The sequence below is a fragment of the Zonotrichia albicollis genome, unplaced genomic scaffold (assembly GCF_047830755.1).
Source record: "Zonotrichia albicollis isolate bZonAlb1 unplaced genomic scaffold, bZonAlb1.hap1 Scaffold_257, whole genome shotgun sequence".
NCBI classification, from domain to species: Eukaryota; Metazoa; Chordata; class Aves; order Passeriformes; family Passerellidae; genus Zonotrichia; species Zonotrichia albicollis.
Window position 1 is genome coordinate 5,447,203 of NW_027428429.1, and position 23,554 is coordinate 5,470,756.

At 51.9% G+C, this 23,554-nt stretch overlaps 1 pseudogene; it reads right to left on the reverse strand.

The window, feature by feature from the left end:
- Nucleotides 1–208: 208 nt before the first annotated feature.
- Nucleotides 209–23,554, reverse strand: part of LOC141727900 (uncharacterized) — a 34,287-nt pseudogene continuing 10,941 nt past the window's right edge.

A 23,554-nucleotide genomic window follows, 5' to 3' on the forward strand; every position in this document is an offset into this window, starting at 1 on the left:
GAGGGACAGAGACCCCCCCGGCCTCCCCCCACTTGGAAAGGACACCCTTCTTCTCAGGGAGAGAGAGAGTCCCTGTCCTGCCCCTGGCAATAACTTGAGGTGAGAGTGAATGTAATGACAGGGCCATGGAAAAACCCTCATGTTCTTCAGTTCTACACCATGTCATTGACAGGGGAAGGTATTGGGGCAGTTGTCTTCCCAGCATGGATCATAGGGAACATGGATAAACCCGCACTCTTCCCAACGTTAGACCTCCATTTGGGATGAAGCTGGACCAGTTCACAAAGCTCCTCCTGCAGCTGGAGCACTCGCAGGGCTTCCCTTAGTGGCACCTCCGTTGGTGTTTTGTCATGTTAGAGCTATCGGTGAAGCTCTTCCCACACTGGGGACACTCATAGGGCCTCTCCCCAGTGTGGATGAGTTGGTGGGTGATGAGGTGGGAGTTGTGCTTGAAGCCCTTCCCACACTCAGGGCAGTGGAAGGGCCTCCCATCCGTGTGAATCCGCTCATGCAGGAGGAGATTGGAGCTGCTCTGAAACCTCTTCCCACAGGTTGGGCACTTGTAGGGCCTCTCCCCAGTGTGGATGCGCCTGTGCCTGTTGAGGTGGGAGTTGTTCTTGAAGCCCTTCCCACACTCAGGGCAGCGGAAGGGCCTCTCCTCTGTGTGAAACTGCTGGTGCTGGAGGAAACTGGAGCTGGTCTGAAACCTCTTCTGACACTGGGGACACTCATAGGGCCTCTCCCCAGTGTGGATGCGTTGGTGGGTCACAAGGGCGGATCTGTAACTGAAGCCCTGCCCTCACTCCCCACACTCGTAGGGCCATTCCCCGGTGTGGATGCGTTGGTGCCGGATCAGGCTGCTCCTCTGCCTGAAGCTCTTCCCACACTCCAAGCACTTGTGCAGCTTCTCCCCACAATGAAGCTGCTCATGGACCACCAGCTCTGAGCTCTGGCTGAAGCTCTGTTCACCTTCCTAGCTAAGGGAGGGTCTTTCCTCCTCAGAGCACACTGGGCTGGGTTTGGAGCGCCTCTTCCTATGGAATCTCTGGGGATTTTCATCCCTGTTGGATTCCTGTGCCCTAAACTCACTCATAATGGCCTCTTCCACAAGGTTCTGCTGTGCGGATTTGTCCTCCCTGGTTCCAATCCTCAGCTTATTGTCTGGGGGAGGAAAGACAAGGAGAGGATGGGATTTGCCTTCGTGCCACAGGAAAGGGGAAGGAGATCCCCCCAGTGCATCCCCAGCAGGACGGGGTTGGCAGCAGGGTTGTCCTGCAGCCAGGGGCTGTACTGGGCTGGGAGATGGGGAAGGAGAGAGTGGGAAAAGGGCAGTGACTTCCTCCTCACTTGCCTGGGTGTTCTGGGGATCCTTCCTGTTCCTCACAGCCTCCTTTTCCATCTGGCAAAGGTTTGGGGATGGGAAATCCTGTTTTGAGAGAATAACAAGGGATGGGTACCATGAGATTTGTACTGGTTTGAAGGCAAACATGGGGAGGGTCTAAACCAGAATTACAATTTAAAAGAAAATGAAGATGAAGGCAACGATATAGAAACACTGCCTTAAACTCACAGAGTCAGGATATAACCTGACGCCCTGTTGGTCAGGGTGGTGACAGCCGTCCCATTAAAGGGTGGCTGCAGTCCTGTTGGAGTGATCAACGTGATTCTGTCAAAGCAGTGATCCTGCAGAAGGGTCTGGTCTTCCTCTGAAGGTCCAGTGGTGGTTATGGAGCTCTTGTCCTCTGGCAATCCAGTAGGCAAGCTGCTCCTGGTGTAGCAAGGCTCAGCTTATATCCAGGCAGGAATGCTTGGATCCTCCCCCTGGGCGGAGCATCCCACAATGGGATGATGGAATTTTATCAGTCCTGCAGAGACACTCAATGGCCCATTAGCAGAAGATATCTCCCCTGGAGGGCGTTATCAGGGCTGAGTCATGGAAGAGATAAAGACCCCTGCCCCACCTGTTTATAGCAGTTGATGAAGATGGGGATTGAAAACATGCATTTGGTTACATCTTGCATGGCAACCTGAAACAGTGGGGTAATCCCTGCTCAGGGGGTGAACACCACCCCCCTTACCCAAACTGGCTCAGGTGTAAAACCCCCACACACAGGGGACAATGTCACACTTGCCCTGCTCCAGGGGAGGTCTCTGTCCCTTGTCACTCATTTTTCTCTTTCTTTCCATCACTCTACCTTTATTTACTGTTCAATAAAATCCATTTTGGATTTGGTATCGTTAGCACCTTAATTGGGGCAGAGGAATCTCTCTAACAATTTGCATAACCAGACTGTGACATTATTTTTGCACAGAGTGTTTACGTGCTGTTGTCTGACCCTAAGTGCCTTTGACAACAGCATAGCTCCCTCCACTGACGAGGTTGTGGTTCTTTCTGGAAGAACTCTTGGAATATTGGACACAGTCCCTCCTTCCTCCTGGTAAGCTTATGGAGCTTATAAATGTTTTTTCTCTTTATGGGAGAAAGGATGAGGAAAATGGCTTTTATGGGTGGCCAGTGTAAAGAAAATAATTTGCTGTCTTTCCGTACAAAGTTGTTAAAATCACTGGAGGAAATGGAGCAAATGTTACCAGCGAGACTGACAAGGTTCAGTCACCCCACGGTGAGGAACACAAGGCGGCTAAAAGTCCCAGAAGAAGCCCAGCTCAAGTAGATAAATTTCTGAATAAGTCCTGAATTCCCAGGCTTGGGGGCTTTACCAAATGTGACAATCTTTTTTCTCTTTATCCCTGTCAGCTTTGTGACTGCTACATAGAGCTTTCCATTTCTTTTAATAATCTGTTTTGGGCCAAATTTTCACTTTCCTTTTATTGGAACCTGCCAGCAGCTGAGCTGGAGCTGTGCAGGAAGCAATGAATATTGGAATTGCCACATCACTGCTTGGATTGTCAGTTTATTCATGTTTGGGATTTGTTTGCGCTTTCATCACAAGTTACTTGTGGGAAGACCATATATTCTTCAAAGTGATTTTGCAGAGAAAAGTTTGATTTCTACCAAGTTTATTTTGTCCAGTGCCCAGAGGATGCTCAAGGGGTCTCTGTGCCTCTCGCACTGGGGGATGCTTGGGAGGGGCTTGGGGGGGATTTTCCTGTCCCTGTCACCCCAGGCCATTTTTCAGGGGGTCTCCATCATTTTCATCCAGAGAATGCCTGGGGGGGTCTCCCTCCCTCTCACCCCTGTGCCAGGGGGTGCTCGGGGCAGTCTCTGTCTCTCTCAGCCCAGGGGATGCTCGGGGGTCTCTGTCCCCTCACCCTGGGGGATGCTTGGGAGGGGCTGGGGGGGTCTCTCCAACCTTCTCACACCTGGGGAGGCCGGGGGGTCTCTGTCCCTCTCAGCCCTGCTGTGACCCCACCCAAACATCATCGGGGTCAGAGGGACAGAGACACCCCCAAACCCCCAGAAGGGCTGAACCTGGGATTTGGTTTGGGGCTGAGGATTTAGGAAGGGGCTGGAATTGGGGCTGGGTTGGAGTTGGGGCTGAGATTTGGATTAGAGCTGGGATTGAGGTTAAGGCTAGACATGGGATTAACTTTAGGGCTGGGGTTGGGATAGATGAGTATGGGACTGGTATGAGATAAAATACAGAACTGTGAGTGTGTCTAAATGTGGAGTGAGACTGAGACCAGGATCAGGGTCAGGTTTGGGACTGAGCTCACCCAGAGCGGGACAGGGAAAATGTCACGGTGGGAAGGTTTGGGGAAAATCCTTTTTTGGAGAAAATCAAGGTGTGAATGCCTTGGGTTGTTGACTCCTCCAACCCACGTCCATTTCTAGAAGTCACCAGATGTCCAAAAATCAAGAGTGAATCAAAAAAAGCCACCAGGAGTTTCCCATTTCCAGTCTCATCCCTCTTGGGTTATGGTTGGTCCCCCATCTCCGGGCTGGTGGGGATCCCATGGGTCCTAGAGATCCCTCCTCTCCAGGGTCCTGCTTTTGGATTCTGGGAGGTTCTGGGGTCCCAAGGTCCCCCTCTCCAGCCTCCCCTCAATCCAGTCACTTGAGGTTGGTTCCCCCTTCTTTCCACCACCCTGTTCTGGTTTAGGGCAAATTTGGTTGAAACCCTCCAAAAGGAGTTTCCTCTAGAATGCCGATTCAGCAGCCCCACCCTCAGCCAGTCCGGGAAAATATTTCCGGGGAGAAAAGTCTAAAAAAACTTTATTTTACAGGCAAAGCATTCACCAGCACAAAAATTGAACAATATTAAGCAATAAAACCTTCTGCTGCTCCAAAATAGATGACAAACTCTGAAAGTCCCTTCTTTGATCGTAGCTCCGGGCACTCAGTGTCTTATCAGTGCCTTATCAGTGGCTTATCAGTCTCTTATCAGTCTATTATCAGTCTCTTATCAGTCCGTCCAGCGCTGGAAATGCCTCGCCCCAGTCCATCCCGGTGGCCCTCAGGTGGGAGCTGCTGGTGGTATTCTGGTTGTTCAGAGCAGAGCAGGTTTAAACAGCTCCAAAGAAAAATCAAAGTCCAGGGAATTTCTGTGCCTCAGAGGCCTAAAAACTGACTGAAAGCAAAGGAGAGCTCTGTCCGTCTGTCTGTCCATCCAGGAGCTGGAATGTGGAGGAGTGAGTGCAGTTTCTGAAAACAAACTGCAGCTTCTTCCTCCTCCCTTCGCTCTCAGAACCAGCCTTAAAGGCACAGAACTCATTCTGGGCTAAACAGACCGATGGGGGTACGAGCATCATGAAGTTACCCCAGGACACCCCTGTCAGGGTCAGGGGGTCCCGTCCCCGCCTCATCTCCGGGCTGCCGGGAGTCCCCCAGCTCCGGTATCGCCCCTTCCCCTCTCCCCGCCCCGGGGGTCCCCCGTTCCACAGCCCCGGCTCTCACGGGGATCCCCAAAACCAATGTCCCACCCTGTCGGTACCGGGCCATCCCCACGTGGACCCCCCGGGACCCTCCCGAGGGGCGATCGCGGCGCCTCTCCCCCCGAAAAAGCTCCTCTTAGGGAGCCCGGAGATATCCGGGGCTCGAGTCCGGGATCGGCCGGCTCCGAACACTCTCCAAAACATCCTCCTGGAGACCCCTGGCTGAAGCCGGGGCGAGCTCGGCCTCCGCCCTCCCCTGCGGCTCGGGGCTGGGGGCGATGCTCCCGGGGCAGGGGGTGCTGCAGGCTCGGCGTGCGGGCGCTGCGAGCGCCGCGATTCTCCCGCTCCCGCTCTGCCCCTCCTCTCCCTCCTCTTCCTCCCGCTTTTCCTCCGCTGCCAGCCCGGGCTCCCCTTTCCCACCGCTCTGCCCCGCGGCCCCGCAGCACCGGCTGCTGGGTGGGGGAGCCCCCGATCGGCCCCAGGGCTGGGCAGGGGGCTCGGGGACGCCCCCGGGGCGGATCTGTCCCCCCGGCCCGAGCCCCAATTCCGCTCCGGGGCCGCCGGGCTCTGCGGGTCCGCCTGGCAACCGGTGAGTCATGGGCGGAAAAGGCTCTGGTTGGCTGGAAATTGGTTAGCGCCTCTTCTGATTGGCTGGAATTGTGAAAGGCTCTGCGCCCTGCCGGTGTCCCTGGGACCTGCGGAGTCCAGGCGGGAGCCTTTTCCAGTTTCTTTCTGTTCTCTGAGACCTCTTCCCGATTTCTTTCTCTCCCTTTCTCCTCCCCATTTCTTGTTCCGTTCAGTCCACGTTCAATAATCGTCGTTTGAGTTCCCACGCTCTCATTCGCTCCTTCACTGGGGCCGAGGCGTCTCTCCCTCGCTGGGTCGTAATCCATGGGCAGGGTCCCTTCCCACCCCAGTCCTTCCAGGACTCGCTTCTATTTCCTCCCTCCCTCTGCTTCCAGAGGGGAAGGTGCTGGAAAATGTCCATCAAAGCCACCTTTGCTGTGTGCTCTGGGAGCCCACAGAGCTGCTGGATCTTCTCCCCTTGGGAGAGAAGCTCCTTGGGAGGCACGGCAGGAGCAGCACCCTGGGAGCCTCGGGAATGCCCCTCTGGGATCCACGGCACACACTGCCAGGGTCTGGAATTCCAGTTGTCAGCTATGAAAAGATGTTCCTGCCCTTGAGGGCAAAGCTGTCAAGAAGGAGCCAAAAGCCAAGTGGAGTAAGATCTTACAGTGGCATTTCACTGCCAGCCTTCCTAACTTCCCCCATGGCTGCTGTAGCTCCTGAATTGGGAATTAAATCCGGGCACGGTCTTTGGTGTGAGCTGCCCTGGGTCAAGGGAGACCCTGAGAGAGAAACAGAGCAGGGGAAGAGAGGCAGGAGAGAAAGGAGGGCTCAAACACAATCAGCTGAGAAGGTGGCAGTCTCAAAACAGACCAGAACTGACTGAAAAGGAATATAACAGAAAGGAATAATTTTGCATCTTTTAGTTACTATCAAAATACAATTTCTTCCCCTTCTCACAAACCTCTTGCCAGTGTCATTCAGCAGGGCTGTCAAAAAGTCCTTAATTCTGGGTGGATGTTCCAGGCTGCAGCCACAAGGAAAGAGGGAATGGGGATTTTCCTGCTCCTGGGGAGTTTGACATCCTCTGCTGAGGAGAGGAGGAGGCACCAGAAGAAAAAGGCAGCTGGGCTTCACCCTTCCTCCAGAAAGAGGGGGGGAAATCTCTCATCCTGTCTGCAGCTGCTCCCACAGGGATATGAGGGCTGATCCCAGAGCCCCAAGGGTCACAGTCAGGGCTGCCCTAAGGGAATGCTCACCTGGTATGGAGGGGCAGTGTGGGAGCACCTGGATCTTGGGGCACCCAGCTGCCCCCCATGTTTGGAGGTGCCTGAGGAGGGCTGGGATGATGCCAGGGACATCCTGCAGTGACAGCCCCTCTGTCCCGCTCTGGGTGAGCTCAGTCCCAAACCTGACCCTGACCCTGGTCTCGGTCTCACTCCATGTTTAGACACACTCACAGTTCTCTATTTAATCTCATCCCAGTGCCTGACTCGTCTAGCCCCAGACCCAATCCCAACCCCAGCCCTAAAACCAATCCCATGTCTAGCCTTAACCCCAATCCCAGCTCTAATCCAAATCTCAGCCCCAACTCCAACCCCAGCCCCAATTCCAGCCCCTTCCTAAATCCTCAGCCCCAAACCAAATCCCAGGTTCAGCCCTTCTGGGGGTTTGGGGGTGTCTCTGTCCCTCTAACCCCGATGATGTTTGGGTGGGGTCACAGCAGGGCTGAGAGGGACAGAGACCCCCCCCAGCCTCCCCAGGGGTGAGAAGGTCGGAGAGCCCCCCCAGCCCCTCCCAAGCATCCCCCAGGGTGAGAGGCACAGAGACCCCTTGAGCATCCCCAAGGCACTGGACAAAATAAACTTGGCAGAAATAAAACTTTATCCTACATATAATACCTTGATGAATATTTCATTTCCCATAAGTCACATATGATGAAAACACAAATCCCAAACACGAATAAACTGACAATAGAAGCAATTCTGTTGCAATTCCAAGTTACATTGGTTCCTGAATAGCTACAGCTCAGCAGCTGCCAGGTTCCAATAAAAGCAAAGTGCAAATTTGGCCCAATACAAATATTATTAAAAGGAAGGGGAAACTCAGTGTTGCTGTCAAAAAGGTGACAGGAATGAAGAGAATAATGATTCTCACATTTGATAAAGCCCCCAAGCCTGTGAATTCCGGAGTTATTTGGGAATTTATCTACTTGAGCTGGGCTTCTTGTGGGACTTTCAGCAGCCCCTTATGTTCTTCACATTGGAGTGAATGAACCTTGTCAGTCTCGCTGGTAACATTTTCTCCCTTTCCTCCAGTGATTTTAACAAACTTTTCAAGGAAGGACAAGAAAATATTTTCTTTTTCACTGGCCACTTACAAAAGCAGTTTTCCTCATAATTTCTCCCATAAGTTCCCCGTGAGGATGGAGGGACTGTGCCCAAGTTTCCAAGAGTTCTTCCAGAAAGAACCACAACCTCCTCAGAGAAGGGAACCATGCTCTTGTCAAAGGCATTTGGAGTCAGAGAACATTGCCCTGAACTCACTGTGCCAAAGTAATGTCACAGTACAGTTACTCAAATTGTTATAGAGATTCCTCTGCCCAATTAAGGTGCTAATAAGGCCACATCCAAAGTGTACTTTATTGAACAATAAATATGAGGTAGAGAGAGAGATGGAAAGAAAGAGAAAAGAGGAGAGAGCAAGGGAGTTACAGGGAGAGAGACTTCCCCTGGAGCAGGGCCAAGTGTGACATTATCTCCTGTGTGTGTGGCCTTCCCAGGGTGGGGGTTTTGCACCTGAGCCAGTTTGGGTAAGGGGGGTGGTGTTCACCCCCTGAGCAGTGATTACCCCACTGTTTCAGGCTGCCATGCAAGATGTAACCAAATGCAGGTCTTCAATCCCCATGTTCATCAACTGCCATAAACAGGTGGGGCAGGGTTCTTTATCTCTTCCATGACTCAGCCCTGATAACGCCCTCCAGGGGAGATATCTTCTGTGAATGGGCCATTGAGTGTCACTGCAGGACTGATAAAATTCCATCCTCCCATTGTGGGATGCTCCGCCCAGGGGGAGGATCCAAGCATTCCTACCTGGATATAAGCTGAGCCTTGCTACAACCAGGAGCAGCTTGCCTACTGGATTGCCAGAGGACAAGAGCTCCATAACCACCACTGGACCTCCAGAGGAAGACCAGACCCTTCTACAGGATCACTGCTTTGACAGAATCACGTTGATCACTCCAACAGGACTGCAGCCACCCTTTAATGGGACGGCTGTCACCACCCTGAACAACAGGGTGTCAGGTTATATCCCGACTCTGTCAGTTTAAGGCAGTGTTTCTATATCGTTGCCTTGATCATCATTTTCTTTTAAATTGTAATTCTGATTTAGACCCTCCCCAGGTTTGCCTTCAAACCAGTACAAAAAAACTCAATGTACTCATTCCTTGTTTTTGTCATGGTTTGAGCCTGGCACAGAGCCAGTGCCCCCATGAAAATGCCCTTACCCTGGTGTCTGCTGTGAGATGTGACCAGCAATAAGCAAAACAGGCTCCAGCTTAAACATAAAGAACACTTTATTACCTAAACTACAGGAAAATAGGGAAAAACTATAAGGAAAAGAAAAAAAATTGAAAACCTTACAAAAAAACCACTTTCCTCCTCCCCACTACCTGAATTTCCCAATCCAATACATTCTCCCAACTCACCAACTGCCCAGCCTGGCACCACACTTTAGTATACTCAAACTTCAGTTCATGAAGAGGAGAGGAGTCCTTCTTGTTCCATAGGCTTCCCCTGGAAACATGCTGAAACCTCGTGTGCTTCCATGTCACTCGGCACCGCCTGGAAAAGTCCTTTTGCCGCTTGTGACATCTTCCCTCCATGCCCAGTGTTCTCACCACCGTGCATGGATCAGAGCTGCTTTTAGGGTTGTCTTTTAAGGATGCCTTGTCTCACTCCAAAAAGGCACAGTCTCTGCTTTGGGACATCTGTCCCCCCCATATTTTTCCAACCCCCTGGGGCCGGGGGGTCCTCACGATGAACCCTCCTGGTTCTGAGGCACTGCCTCCCCCTAAGTGCAGTCTCTGTGTCACAGGAACAACTGAGTCCATGGCCACAAGAAAAGTCCAGCCACAAGGCCACTCCAAGCATCTCTCTCTTCACTCAGCCAGTCTTCTCTACGTCCTTCAGGCCAGGTCCTTGTCTCATCTCATCTCCTATCTCCCTTCTTATTCAGCTTCGAGGAGGATTAGCATTTTTGCAAGGCCCCAATCATGAAAGAAAGGGGTTAAAACTTTCAGTCTCTGTCTGTCCCGGAGCTGCGGAACTCCCACACACGCTGCCGCTCCGGCCAGGCACTCTTCCCCCCCTCCTTCTCCTCCTGGGCCGGCTGCTATCACATTCAGACGCCGACTCTCCCTGTCTCTCCCTCCTGGGGGGGGGAAATGTCTGCCCGATGTCTCTTGGGGCTGCTCCTCCACCCTTCCATTCTCGAGGGCTTTCTCACCCCCATCTCTGTCCAGGCCCCGGGCCTACCGCATGGCTGCCCCTCCCCCGCCCAGCAGCAGCGGCTGGACAGGGGAGGGAGATCCGACTTCTTCTCCTCGACGTCCCAAGAGAGCCTCCCAGGGCCAGAGCTCTGCTTTTTAACCCCTGTGTATTCTCGGAGGTGTGTCCAAACCCCACTGGCTACACCAGGTGCCAGTATCAAACTCTCGAACATCCATTGGTTTGACCACAGCATCCCAGAATTCCCACTTCTTCCTGGTCAAACCACCACAGTTTTCCTCCCAAAACAGAATTTCCCAGTCCCAAACCTTTGCCAGATGGAAAAGGAGGCTGTGAGGAACAGGAAGGTTCCCCGGGACACCCAGGCAAGTGAGGAGGAAGTCAGTGCCCCTTTCCCCCTCTCTCCTGCTCCATCTCCCAGCCCAGTACAGCCCCTGGCTGCAGGACAACCCTGCTGCCAACCCCGTCCTGCTGGGGATGCACTGGGGGGATCTCCTTCCCCTTTCCTGTGGCACGAAGGCAAATCCCATCCTCTCCTTGTCTTTCCTCCCCCAGACAAGAAGCTGAGGATTGGAACCAGGGAGGACAAATCCCCACAGCAGAACCTTGTGGAAGAGGCCATTATGAGTGAGTTTAGGGCACAGGAATCCAACAGGGATGAAAATCCCCAGAGATTCCATAGGAAGAGGCGCTCCAAACCCAGCCCAGTGTGCTCTGAGGAGTAAAGACCCTCCCTTAGCTAGGAAGGTGAACAGAGCTTCAGCCAGAGCTCAGAGCTGGTGGTCCATGAGCAGCTTCATGATGGAGAGAAGCCCCACAAGTGCTTGGAGTGTGGGAAGAGCTTCAGGCAGAGACACCACCTGATCAGCCATCAGATGATCCACACCGGGGAATGGCCCTACAAGTGTGGGGAGTGTGGGAAGTGCTTCAGCTACAGATCCGCCCTTGTGACCCACCAACGCATCCACACTGGGGAGAGGCCCTATGAGTGTCCCCAGTGTCAGAAGAGGTTTCAGACCAGCTCCAATCTCCTCCAGCACCAGCGGATTCACACTGAGGAGCGGCCCTTCAGCTGCCCCGACTGCGGGAAGGGCTTCAAGCACAACTCCACCCTCATCATCCACCGGCGCATCCACACTGGAGAGAGGCCCTATGAGTGTCCCCAGTGTGGGAAAAGCTTCACCACCAGCTCTCACTTGACCAGACACCAACGGAGGCACCGGTAAGGGAAGCCCTGCAAATGCCACAAATGCAGGAACAGCTTCATGCACCACTCCAGCTTCATCCCGCATTAGAGGGCCCACATTGGGAAGATCCCTGGTGATCCAGTTTCTCTGTGGTCTATGCTGGGAAGACACCTGTCCCTTTTCCTGCCCATACCAGTGTCATGATGTGGCATTGAAAAACATGAGGGTCTTGCCATGGCTGTGTCATTACATTCACTCCCACGTCAGAGAATTTTCAGGTGCAGAAAAGGGACACACTCTCTCTCTCCCTGAGAAGAAGTGTGTCCTTTCCAGATAGGGGAAATTGTGGCCAGGAAGACCCAGTGAGTTGTGTTTTAGTTTTCCCAGTAAACTTCTTCATTTATCCCTTCTGTTATCAATATTGTTTCAGTTCTGTTTGTCCCTTATCTTGTTCCTGTTCCTAATAAATTGTTCTTATCCCAGACTGGACCTTTGCCTTTGTGCTTTCCATGGGAGGTGAGAGGGCAGCGGGGGCTGCACAGTTTTAGCAGGGGCGGGAAACTGAGGAATCCCATCCCTGAACCCTAGCCCCTGGAAACCGAGCATCCCAGCTGGTGCCAGCCCTGGTGGCCATGGCAACAGCCTTGGGAGCGGGTCCCTGGCTGGGGCTGTGGGAACCTCTTCCCTCTGGTGCCCAGGAACAGGAGTGGAGGGAATGGTTGCAGCTGAGTCGAGGCAGGCTCAGGTTGGATGTCAGGAAAAGGTTTTTGGCCAGAGGCTGCTGGGGCCCTGCCCAGGCTCCCCAGGGAAGGGTCCCAGCTCCAGGGCTCTCTGAGCTCCAGCAGCGTTTGGACAGCGCTGCCAGGCCCAGGCTGGCATTGTTGAGGTGTCCCGTGCAGGGCCAGCAGTTGGACTGGAGGATCCTGATGGGTCCCTCTCAGCTCAGCCAATTCTGTGGCTCTGGGATCCCATGAGCCTGGGGATGGGGCTGCCAATGGTTGCCATGGCAACAGGCTGTGGCTGCAGGTCTGAGCTGGTGTCCATGGCAACCACCCCTGGCATGGGGTCTCCATGGAGCTGCCAAGGGACTGACCATAGCAACAGGGGGCTGGTGATGGTTGCCATGGTAACTGACCACAGCAACAGGGGGCTGGCGATGGTTGCCTGCTAAGGATCAGATTTGTCACAGGCCATCAGAGGGGTTCCTTGGGGACTTTCCAAGAGTCTCTAGGCTGTTCCATAGCTGGAATGTCACAGGCACAGACAGGGGCTCCATGGAGACCTCCCAGGGCTTTCTGGGGATGGTAAAGAGCCCTGTGGTCAGAGGCAGTCTCAGCCATTCCATGGTGACATCCCAGGGGACCTTGTGCTGCAAAGGCACCGATCTGTCACAGGCACTCACGGGGGTTCCACGGTGACATCCCAGGAGTCCCCAGGCTGCCAAAGAGCTGGGATGTCCCAGACATTCACAGAGTTTCTTGTCATGGGCAGATATATTTATATAAATGTGTATTCTCTATTATGGTAATGATTAGACAAAATTGCCTTAATCAGAAATATTTATGCCAGGATGTAAGAGATGTAAAATATATTATACAGAGCACTCGGAAATTTTTTCACAGCAACTGTGCTAAGCAAAACCTGTAATTAAGCAGAGATTGATGTCACTCCCCCAGACCAATGACCATGGGCAATTCACTTTGGCTCAGCCTGGAGCAGTAACCTTGAGGGTGTCCCCACCGCAGGGAGGAATCCCCACACCCCCAATAAGGGAAATGTCAGGAGATGCTGCCATTAAAATTTGGGATGGGGCTTTTCTAGTCTGAGGTGCTGCCCTGTCAGTCAGATGTGCCCAGGCTGGGCCAGCTCAGCAACTCTGCAGAACCTCTCAGTGGTGTCACTTGCTTGTTCCTTTCTCTGGGGATTTTTCCAGCTCTGCCACAGCTTCAGCTCCCACTGAGGATGTTGAACTTTGGGATGGAGGTGTCAGGCTGGTTTCCGCATTATTCATCCCCAAAGCAGTGTGTCTCCCCTCCTTCATTTCCCACTGGCGGCTTTGCAAACAGGGCCTTGCCGGAGTTGTTGGAGCCCATTGCAGGCAGAGCCTCCTGCTCCACCAGGAACTGCCTTTCCTGTGCCATCAGCCGGACAGGTCCCGCTGCAGGAAAAGCCCCAGGCCAGCCCCAGCACAGGGAAGGGCTTGGGCACAAGGGCAGAGTGCCGTGCTGGGAGCTGGGCCAGGGAGAGCCTGAGGCACCAAAGGCACCTTGGCAGCAGCAGCTGCTTGCAGGCCATGGCCAGAAGCCTCCCTTGGCAGCCCGGCCTGGTGGCCACCACTGCAGAGCTGCTGCCTCAGGGCTCATTCCTGGCTGGGCTCTGAAAAGCCACTTCTGCTCCAGAAGCCTGACTGGGAAGCCATTGGCCTCAGCACCTTGGGGACAAGATATTAATGACAAAACTCTTCATGGCAGCAGAGCCAAGGCAGGGGCAGAGGAAAGGGCAGAGCTAGGCCCAGGGGACAGGGCTGCCATGGTGATGGCTGTGAGGTCACTGCCCCTGCAGCAGCCTGGCTGCCCTCAGCAGACATTCTGGCCAGAAGCCTTGTGAGGGCACTCAGCACATCAGAGAACCCACACTACAGGAATTCTGTCACTGGGGATGAGAGGGTTTCAATGGGAAAGGCTACACAAATCTCCTGCTCTTGGACAATTCCTGGGATGGGGAATCCACTTCTCTGGAAAAATAGCTGCAGTTTCCTGCCACTTTTATAATTGTAAAATATTTCCTTCTTCTAACAAATGTTAATTTGTCCCCATTCTGTTTAAAGATACTGACCTGTTTTCTGTCACTGTAGGATTTATTTTAAAATAACTTCGAATGCTATTTTTCCCTTTTCACAGACCTTGGATAGGACTCAAAAATCTCCAAGAATGGGGTTTGGAGGCCTCAACACATAACCAGCAGGGAGAGTCTGCGGCCTCTGTGGTCAGTGGAGTAGAGACTGAGGACTGAAAGGGAATAGCCTGGGAGGGACTGAATGGTGATGTCAGGCTGGAGCTTTTCTTCCTGGAGGAGATAAGCATGAGAAGGAAATAATGGCACCAAGGGCAGCTGGAGAGGCCCACACTCAACACCAGGAGAAAGGAATTTCCCTGGCAGGGCAGGGCTGTAGTGCAGCACGTCCCCAGCAGGAGCCTGGAGCAGCCCAAGGCTCTGTGTGGGCAGGCAGAGGCAGGCAGGAGGCAGAGCTGTCAGCAAAGGAAGGGCCCAGCCGGGTGGGGCAGCCGGGGGATGCCGACAGCCTGCAGGGACAGAGACTCAGGTTTGCTCAGCACCAGAGACACCTTTCCCTTGCTTGTCCCTACCTGTCATCACTGCCACCAGTGTTCTGCTCTACCTGGAACCTGCAGACACTTTCTCGGTCCTGTCCTTCAATGGGACCCATTAACCCTTCAAGAAAACTTCTGTATTTCAATTTATTTTTGAGTTTTTGAGAAGTTTTTGGGCACACTGTGAGGGACTGAGTCTGATGCAAAGAGCACCAAAGCCCCAGAGGGTGATTAAAGTCCCTGTGCTGTGTCTGTGCTGCTGAGCTGGGCCGGGCTCCTGGCCCAGAGGCAGCTCCTGGCAAGGGCAGCACTGCAGAGAGACAGCTCTGGCCAGGAGCAGCTCCTGTGCACAGCCCAGCAGGGCTGGGGCACTGCCAGGGCCCTTCAGGGACACCAGCAGGGCACACACAGAGCTTACAGGGGCTCAGCACTGGCAGGGGCTGTGGCATGTCCCAGAGGGGGCTGTGTCACAGCAGCTCCTCTGTGGGTGTGTCATAGAGCCACAGAGCAGCTGTGATGTCAGTAAGGACCTGTGTGACAGCACAGAGTGGGTTGTGTGAGGTCACAGATTGGACTATGACATCACAGAGTTTGTTGTGTGAGGTCATTGAGCAGCTACACCATCATAGAGGGGATTCTCTGACAGGTCAGTGCAGGCTGTGTGACATCATAGAGCTGGCTGTGAGGTCAAAGTGTGTGCTGTGACATTACAGAATGGCAGTATGACATCACAGAGAGGATTTGGTGACATCACTGAGGGGGTTGTGACATCACAGAGCTGGCTGTGCGTAGTGGTTTGAGAGGAAGTAGGCTTTCAGGGATATGCTGTGGTCACCAATAGGTGTTCGGATTTTAATATTGGCAACTGGTGTGGCCACTGGGGACAATGCCTACACCTCTGCAAACACAGGGGTTAAAAACCAGAAAACTCCCATGGGAAGTTCTCTTGGTTTTCATCCGGGAAAGAGTTCGGATTTCTCCTCTGTCCAGCTGCTGCTGTTGGGTGGGAGAGGGGCAGCCATATGGCCGGGTGAGGTAGGCTGGGCTTTGGACAGAGGTGGGAGGTGAAGAGGCCCTGGCATGGAAGGATGGGAGAAGCACCAGGAAGCATCTTCCCCCCAACAGAAAGAGAGAGTGCGAGCTTATGCCACCTTGAAATTTGACATCATGTGCTGGCAGCACAGCCCGGCAGCAGAGAAGGAGGCGTGCAGCAATAAGGTGTCCGGCCCTGTTGTGAGAATCTTCGGGTGGTCGGAGCCCGAGTTTTTAACCCTTTTTTGGACAATGAAAACGTTGCAGAACATTAACCTTTCCTAAAAGAGAGATAGAGATTAAATGGAAGAAGGAAATGTGCAAGTGTGAAGGTCTGGGCAAGTGAAAGATGCAGAAGAGAGAAAAATCTGAAGTGGGAAGAGATGATGGAGTGGCTTAGCTGAACTCTTCTTGTTATAGCCATAGACAGAACCAAGTTGCTTGTGACACAGAGACTGCATCCAGGGGGAGGCAATGGCTCAGAGCCAAGAGGGTTCAGTGTTGGTACCCCTCGGCCCCAGGGGGTGAAATTTTGGGGAGACAGGTGTCCCAAAGGTGAGACTGTGCTCTTTTTGGAGCGAGACAAAGCATCCTTGAAAAGACAACCCTAGATGCAATTCTAGTCCATGTGCAGTGGTGGGAGCGCTAAGCATAGTAAGAGGAAGTCACGACAGCAGATGTACTCCAAGCGGTGCCACGAGTGACATGAGAACACACGAAGTTTCAACAGTGTTTCCAAAAGAAACCTATAGCACAAGAAAGACTCCTCTCCTCTTGATGAATTGAGAATTTATTATCTAAAAAGTGGTGATAGACTAAGAGTTGCTGATCTGGGAGATAGATGTATTGGAATTTAGCGGGGAGAGGAGGAAAAGTTTTTAGAAAGTTTTCATTTTTCCTGTGTGTTTCTTGTTATTTAGAGTTGTAGTTTAGTTAATAAAGTTTTCTTTATTTCTAAGTGAGAGCCTGCGTTGCTTATTCCTAGTCACATCTCACAGAAGAAAGGTATTTTCATGACGGCACTGCCATTGCGCCAGTGTCAAACCATGACACTGTGGCATTGATAAGTGCTCTACAAACATCTACAAAACTTCAGCCAAGCCAGCATTCATCCTGGCACCACTCATCAACTCAGTGAAGAAGAACCCTAACCCTAAACCCTAACCCTAACCTTAAATGCTAACCCAAACCCAAAGCTTAACCCTAACCCTAGGAGACAAGAACATAACAATCATGTCAAGATGTTATCTCTGTTACCAATTTAGAGTAGGATTGTAGAGTAGGGTTGATGGAAGAGTTTTGTACCATAGGATTATAGATTAGGGCTGTAATTAAATAAAGTTTCTGAAACATCCACTCATTTGGAAGATTCTTCTCCTTCTGACCCCTTCAGAAAATTCGACATTTCCTTCTGAATTACCAGCTGTTTTTTATTGGTGCTAAGTCACACCTATGGCTTCTTTTGTATGGTTTCACAAGTGAGGAAGGCTCTTTTTCATTCATCCTCTCCAGACCACACTGCCTTTGGAACACCACCCACTGGCTGGTTTTGGCACAGCTGTGGTATTTCTAGTTGAGGCAGAAAGGGCAATGGCATTTGCGGGAAAACCAAAGGAGGAGTGAGGCAGCCAAGACATCCTGTGCAGGTTCAGGCATTGAGCTGTGATTCAAGAACATTGGGGTTCCTGCTACTTGGATTTCTATCCCTAAATGCAATAATCTCTTTGGCTGGAGGAGAGCCTTGCTCAAGTGAGAAAGCAGAAAGATCAGAGAGGGTGCTCGGGAAGGTCTCCTGTGGTGCAGAGCTGTCAGCGCCTGTGAGGTGAGAGCGGGCCCGGCCTTGCCCGGGCTGGAGCCCCAGCAGAGCCCCGGCAGAGGCCGGAGCAGCCTGAGCCCCAGCAGAGGAGGGCTGGAAGGAGGCCCTTGGAGCTGCAAGAGACAGCAGCCGGGCCCTGGGTGCCTCTTGCTGGGAGCGGGCGAATCCTCCGCTCTCAGAGCCCAGGTGGCAGCTGGCTGCTGCCGAGGGGAAGCGCAGCTGTGCTGGGCACAGCCCGGCCTGGAGGCATTGGCTGTCTGGAGTGTGCCCAGGAGCAGAGAAAGGCCAAGGGCAGCCGTGGGCCGCTGGGCTGGCTGAGGATCCCTCCTCTTCTGCCGGCTGCCCTGCAACTCCTGGCAAAGGCCAGCAGTGTGTGCAGCACTCTGGGCACCGGGGCAGGGAGCCGGGCTGCTCGGCAGGCTGGAGCACGGGGCAGCTCCTTCAGGTCCGGCACTTGTGCCAGGGAAGCGAGGCCAGCGTGAGGCAGGGACAGCTTGGCAGGGCCCATCTGCAGGAGCCAGTGCCTCACGCAGCTCTGGGAGGAAGCGCCTGCAATCCTGCAGTTCTGCACTGAGCCAGAGCAAAGGTGTGAGATGCAGAGTGTTTGGCAGAAATATTCAGGCCCACCAGGCCAGCCTGCTTTGTGCTCTCTGGTGCACAGCAAGCGCTGTGCAATGCAACTCTGAGCTGCTGGGAGAGAGGCACATCGGGGATGTGCTTGAGGGGTGAACTGATTTGGAAGGGGGCAGAAGGGTTTCAGTAGGCAATTTGTGTTTTCTTCATTAGCTTCTGAAAGAAAGTCATAATGTGTTGCACACAGGTAGGTTTATTAGAAAAGAAAGGCCTTATAAAATCAGGCTTTGCTATGGTAAATTCCCAGCTAGCCTGTTGCGCCTTCTACATGCAGCCAACTAACTTCCCATGGGAATAGTCATGAGTGCAGTTAGCACAACAAGCTATTGTGCTAAGAAAACAGTTTGCATCTCTAATAAACAAGAAATCAGTCCCATGAGCATCCATGAAAGTAAAATGTAATCACCCGAGTAAGAGTGTGTCTTAAAAAGAGAGAGTCTTAACATGTACACACTAATAAATCTTCTAAGCAATAAATTGTGTGGCAAGGAAAGTACCAGCCAGTTGAAGATGAACACGAGTCTGTGAAAACAGTATAAAAATGAGTTATGTGAATAAAGAATTGGCTTTCCCTGCATGAAGAAACTGAGTCCCAGCTGCTTTATTGACACAGCAATGTGGCTTCACTCAGCAAGAGCACTTGCAGGGTGTATTGATGAAACACTTGTGTTTGATTCTCAGAATAGGAAGGAGAGGCATTAAGTCTAACAAACAGGGCATAGTCTTTTGAATTCCTTTAGCTTTAACAGGAGTGCTGAAGCCTGTATTCCCCCACTGCAGTGCTTACTGTGTGCAAGTGGCTATCTTGGCCTTGAGAATAAGGAGAGTGCTCCTGCTAAGAAGGTAGCTGGAATGCATTCAAAGGGAAGAAAGCATTTTTATGAGGCTCTTGAACACCAAAGAAGAATTTGAGGAATGGGAGTATTTCCCAAATGACTGAGTCAGGAACCAGAGTCGTGCCAGAAGCCCTGCCGTATTTGATCCATGTTTGAGCAGGTTGACAAGACAATGAAGAAAAATGTCTTGTTTAACAGGTGGGAGTTTGATCCTTGAAAGAAAAACAATGTTTTGGTCAATCGGTGGGCAATCAAGCTCTGAAAGGGGAACAATGCATAATGGAGCCCTTGGTGGCAGAGAGTCATGGAGTCATCCTGAGCCATCATCTCACAGCCAGCCATGTGTGAGCCAATGCTGTAACTGGGAAAATTCCACTCCTGAGCAGGAGATACAAGGCCTGGTTCTGAGATGGAAGGGTGAGAAGGATGAGATGCACAGTGTTTTGATCCAGGGGATGTCCTGGAAGTGCACTGCCTACCTGCTACCTGCCCCTGCTGCCGAGCACCACACTCCATCTCCTTTTTCTGCTCAACGGATTTTTGGGAATCCAGGGGTTGGTATGTATTATTTGCTACTGCAACTAATGGCATAAATTTGCAAGCTCAGTTGTGTCTTAGGTTCTTTTGTGCATGGATCTCCTTCTGAACCTGTGTCAACGACCAGCAGGGACCTACAGGACACTCCTATTCTATGTCAGCAAATTCTGAGAAGTGATTGAAATATGTCAATAAATTTGAGGTAATGTTTAGCCTATGAGTTTCAGCAAAGTATTGAATATGTCTTAGTTCCCTGGATAAAAACTGGTAGGTGAGATTGCTGGATGTGCAGGGCTAAGGGAAGTTACTCCCTGTGCTCCCAGCACTGAAATAAAGTAATGCCTCCTTTCTAACCCAGAGCTGGCAGCATGGATCAGGCCCTGCTTGGAAACTTTCAGTTTGGCAACTTCTGTTACCAGGTAAGAAAGGTCAAAATGACACCTTTTCCAGCTAGTTTATCCTTTTAGGCACCAAAGCTCTGTGCCACGGGTGGCCTGGGTGTGTGCAGAGCAATGCAGCCCCCACAAAGCCCTTGGTTTCCCCACAAGTTGCCAGTTTGACTTCTTCCAAAGTGAAAGAAACGCAGAGATGTACATCCACAGGAGTCCTGGCCATGTCCAATAAATGTGCAAAAATGTGGGGAGATTTGTTAGGAAGGATTTCAGCTGTTATGCCAACAGTGCCTTCTCTCTTGGTTCTGTGCATTATAGGTGAGTAATGTAACAGCTGGCTCTCACAATTAAGAGATAGCTATTATGTGGATAGATACTATGTTCAAATGTAAAGTGCTGTTATTGTAATATGTCCTCCCATAGCCCTCTTTCCTGTCCCCCTTGTAATAGCCTTGGTAATCAGGGAATTTGGGGAGGGCTGGCTTGTGACCAGCAGGCAGGGTGTAACAACACCTGACCTCCAGTCAAGATACAAGAAAATAATCTCCACCAATGGACAGCAGAGAAAGAGTTGACTGACAAAACATTGGGAGGGGCTAAGGGTAAAAAAAGGCAGAGCATCCCTTTTGTAGATGAGCATGTGGGTGCTAGTCATGGAGATTCCCAGTGTTGCAATCTTTCCTTATTCAGGCCTTTCTAAGGGTTTACTAAATCTTTCAAATGTTAAAGGGTGGGTCATTTCTCAGGTGGGCAATGCTTTTGGCCATTTTCTTGGTCTGGTTTCCTTTGCTTTTGTCCCATCTGAGTGCTCAGCTGGGGTACAGGCTGTGGGTGCTTGGGGCACTCTTGGAGTTACTCTTGGATCCCTTGAAAAACAGGGTTTGGCCCATGAGGGGAATTTGTGCTGCTTGTGACAGAGAAGAACTTCCCAGGCTCTTTTGTGTTTGCAGTAGGAAAGGCTGGTTATTGCTGTGCATAAATTCACTGACCAACATGGAGCGTTTGCTTTGTGATGTCAGGGCATGGTTGCCACCCTGTCGTAGTGACATCAGAAGGTTGCCTTGGTGCATGGAAGGCCTGAGTGTCAGAGCAGCCCTAGGCCTTGCTCAGTGCAGGAGCATCCTCGAGCTTGAAGCATTTTTTGGTGGGTACTTGCACACTTACAAAAGCCTTGTTTATTCTGGTGTTGCAGCACATCCTGCAAACTTGCAGAGCAGCGCTATAATGATTCACCATCTTGCTCCTGCTCTTTTTGCTGTATATGGTGTTTCCTTCTCAATCTACTATTTGACTCTTTTTGCACATAGGTAGAGATTGGAGTGACATAGAATGCCATTGTTAACAATGTAGATGAACTCTCCTTAGAAGATATGGCTGTAGATGCAAGAAGAAATGGGGTTATAAGCACCAGGTAAAAGCCTGTCCCCTATGATTCTCTCTTGCCACAGGGGACAAGAGCAAGAGCCGTCTTTCCCCTGGCTCTCTCTGCTATTGCAGAAGAAGCCAGAGAGGAGGAAAATGAGAAAGACGACCACCGCCTTTGTCCAGCCATGGTTGCACCACGGCCTGCTCATCATTCCAAGAGAGTAAGTGCCTGTTGTGGGGGATGCTGACTTTAGTGCAAGGCAGAGGTGCAAGTTTTCTGAGCAGCCAGCACTTGCTGTGTCTGGCCAAGGATGCTGAGTGCTGGAGTCCTGCAGGACATAGCCATTTCCTGCAGGCAGTGACAGCTAGAAATTGGCCTTTGACCTGTCCTGTTGGGGCAGTGCAGAGCTGGGGGCTCCAGCTCAGCTTCTGCCTGGTTGGCTCAAGGAAGCTCCATCTCTGGGCTTCTGCGGTGTTACGGCCAGGGCACATGTAGTAGTGCTGGAGGGTCAAAAAGCTTTGTTGGTTTATTTTCCCTTTTTGGAAAGGTGTCTTTGGCTTGTGGAAGTGTTCTGCAGTTTTCTTGAGTTGTTCTTCACTTGTAGAGTCACTGTTGATCCAACTACCTTTTGGCTTTTGAGAAGCTGCAAACAACATAAAGGCGCAAGTTTCTGCTGATCCATTTTGCACTGATGTCTGCAGCTTTTGTAAGTGCATTGGAGGACAGACTGGGGGTGAAGCTGCAAGTCCTTGACTGCTGTCTTGTGTTGCTTGGAAGAGGAAGGCCATCTTGCAATGCTGCCTGCTGGATCTGAAGTGCAATGTGCACCTTTGTGGCTGGGGAGCTGCGTGGGCCAAAAGGACGCAGGGCTGGCGGCCGTGAGCAGCTGCAGATGAGGCAGCGTGGGGCCAGGGGGCCAAGAAGGCCAAGGGCACAGTGGCTGTGCCAGCAGCAGTGGGGCAGCAGGAGCAGGGCAGTGAGCGTGGCCTGTGCTGGGCAGCGCTGCGGCCACAGCTGGAGTGCTGTGTGCAGCTGTGGGCCCTGGGAAGCAGAAAGTCATGGAGGGGCTGCAGTGTGGGCACAGAAGGACAGGGGAGCTGGGCAAGGGGTGCAGCACAAGGCCAGAGAGGAGGTGCTGAGGGAGATTTAGCCTGGAAAACAGAAGCCTTGTGAGGGACCTTCAGCATCTCCTCAGTGCATCCAAATATTTGAGCCACTTTTGGAAACGACTTTACCCCCTCTTTTCCTTGAGTTTTTTTTTTGTTTGGTTGGAGGAAGAGGCTTATTCATTTACTTTTTCTCCCAACTAAGGCTCTTTTCATCATTATTTTCTGCCCTTTTATAGCACTGGGACTGGGTCTGCTAGAATTTTAATTTCCAAGGTGTCACTTCCGGAGAATACAGTTTTTGCATGAGAACACATCATTCTGTGCAGGGACCTTGGTGCACAAGGAGCTGTTGTGATTCCAGGCCAGCCAGTATGGCCTTAGAGATCACTCTGAGCTTAGTAGTGCTCGTGCCTTTTTGCAGCCCAGGGAATCAAAGTGTGTTGTGTTTGGGAACTGAGCAGGAGATCAATGCCCTTGCATTCCAACTGGTGCTCAGATATCACAGGAGCTGGAAGGGGCTGGGCTGCATTTCTGACTCCAGCCACTTCAGCACCATCAGTGTGGTCGAGTCCAAGAGAAGAACTTGCCCAAGCACAGATGCACAAAGAGTGCAGTTCCCAGCAATGCTCTGGGTCTGATTGCATTCCATAAGGATCTACATGCTCCAGATTCCCCAAGAGTGTGGGTTACTGAAGCAACAGGAGAGCAATCTCAGGATTGTAGTTGAGCAGGGCACTGGCTACCAAGTTCTGATGTGTGCAGCAGCAGACAGGACAGTAAAGAGAGATTTCAGAAATGAGATCTGTCTATCTATCTATCTATCTAACATTTACATAACTGCAGCTTCCTGATTCTGGTCCAAGGCCATTGGAGGAGCAAAGCTCATCAAAAGCATCCCTTTCAGGAGAGGATTAGAGACATGTTCCCTTGACAAATTCTGAGCAGCTGGAGATGTTTTCCCCTCCAGATATTGTGGGGTTTTTTCCCTCAGAGTTGTTTTCCTCTTCTGGCCTCTTCTGCCCTCAAGTTCCCAGTAAATTCTTTAAATTTCTGCCTGTCCTAGAGAAGTGCAACAATTCCATGTTTAAGGTGGTGTTTGGTGACTCTGGTCACACATGCATTATGTGACACATGGTTTCCTTCACTGGCATCCCCAGGGCTGTGTAAGTGCATTTGTTCATGGGGCCTTAGGAGAGTCTCTTTCCCTCAGCAGCAGCAGCAGCAGCAGCAGCAGCAGGGAGCGGTGGCAGGGTCAGGACGGGGAGGAGGTGGCTGCCCTGGCCCTTTGCTCCCGGGCCCCAGGCCAGGAAGGCTCTGGCTGCAGCAGGGCACTCTTCGGGCAGCCCCTGGCAGCCTCTGCACGGAGCACGGCTCGCTGCCCCCTCCTGCTGGTGCCACTTTTCTTC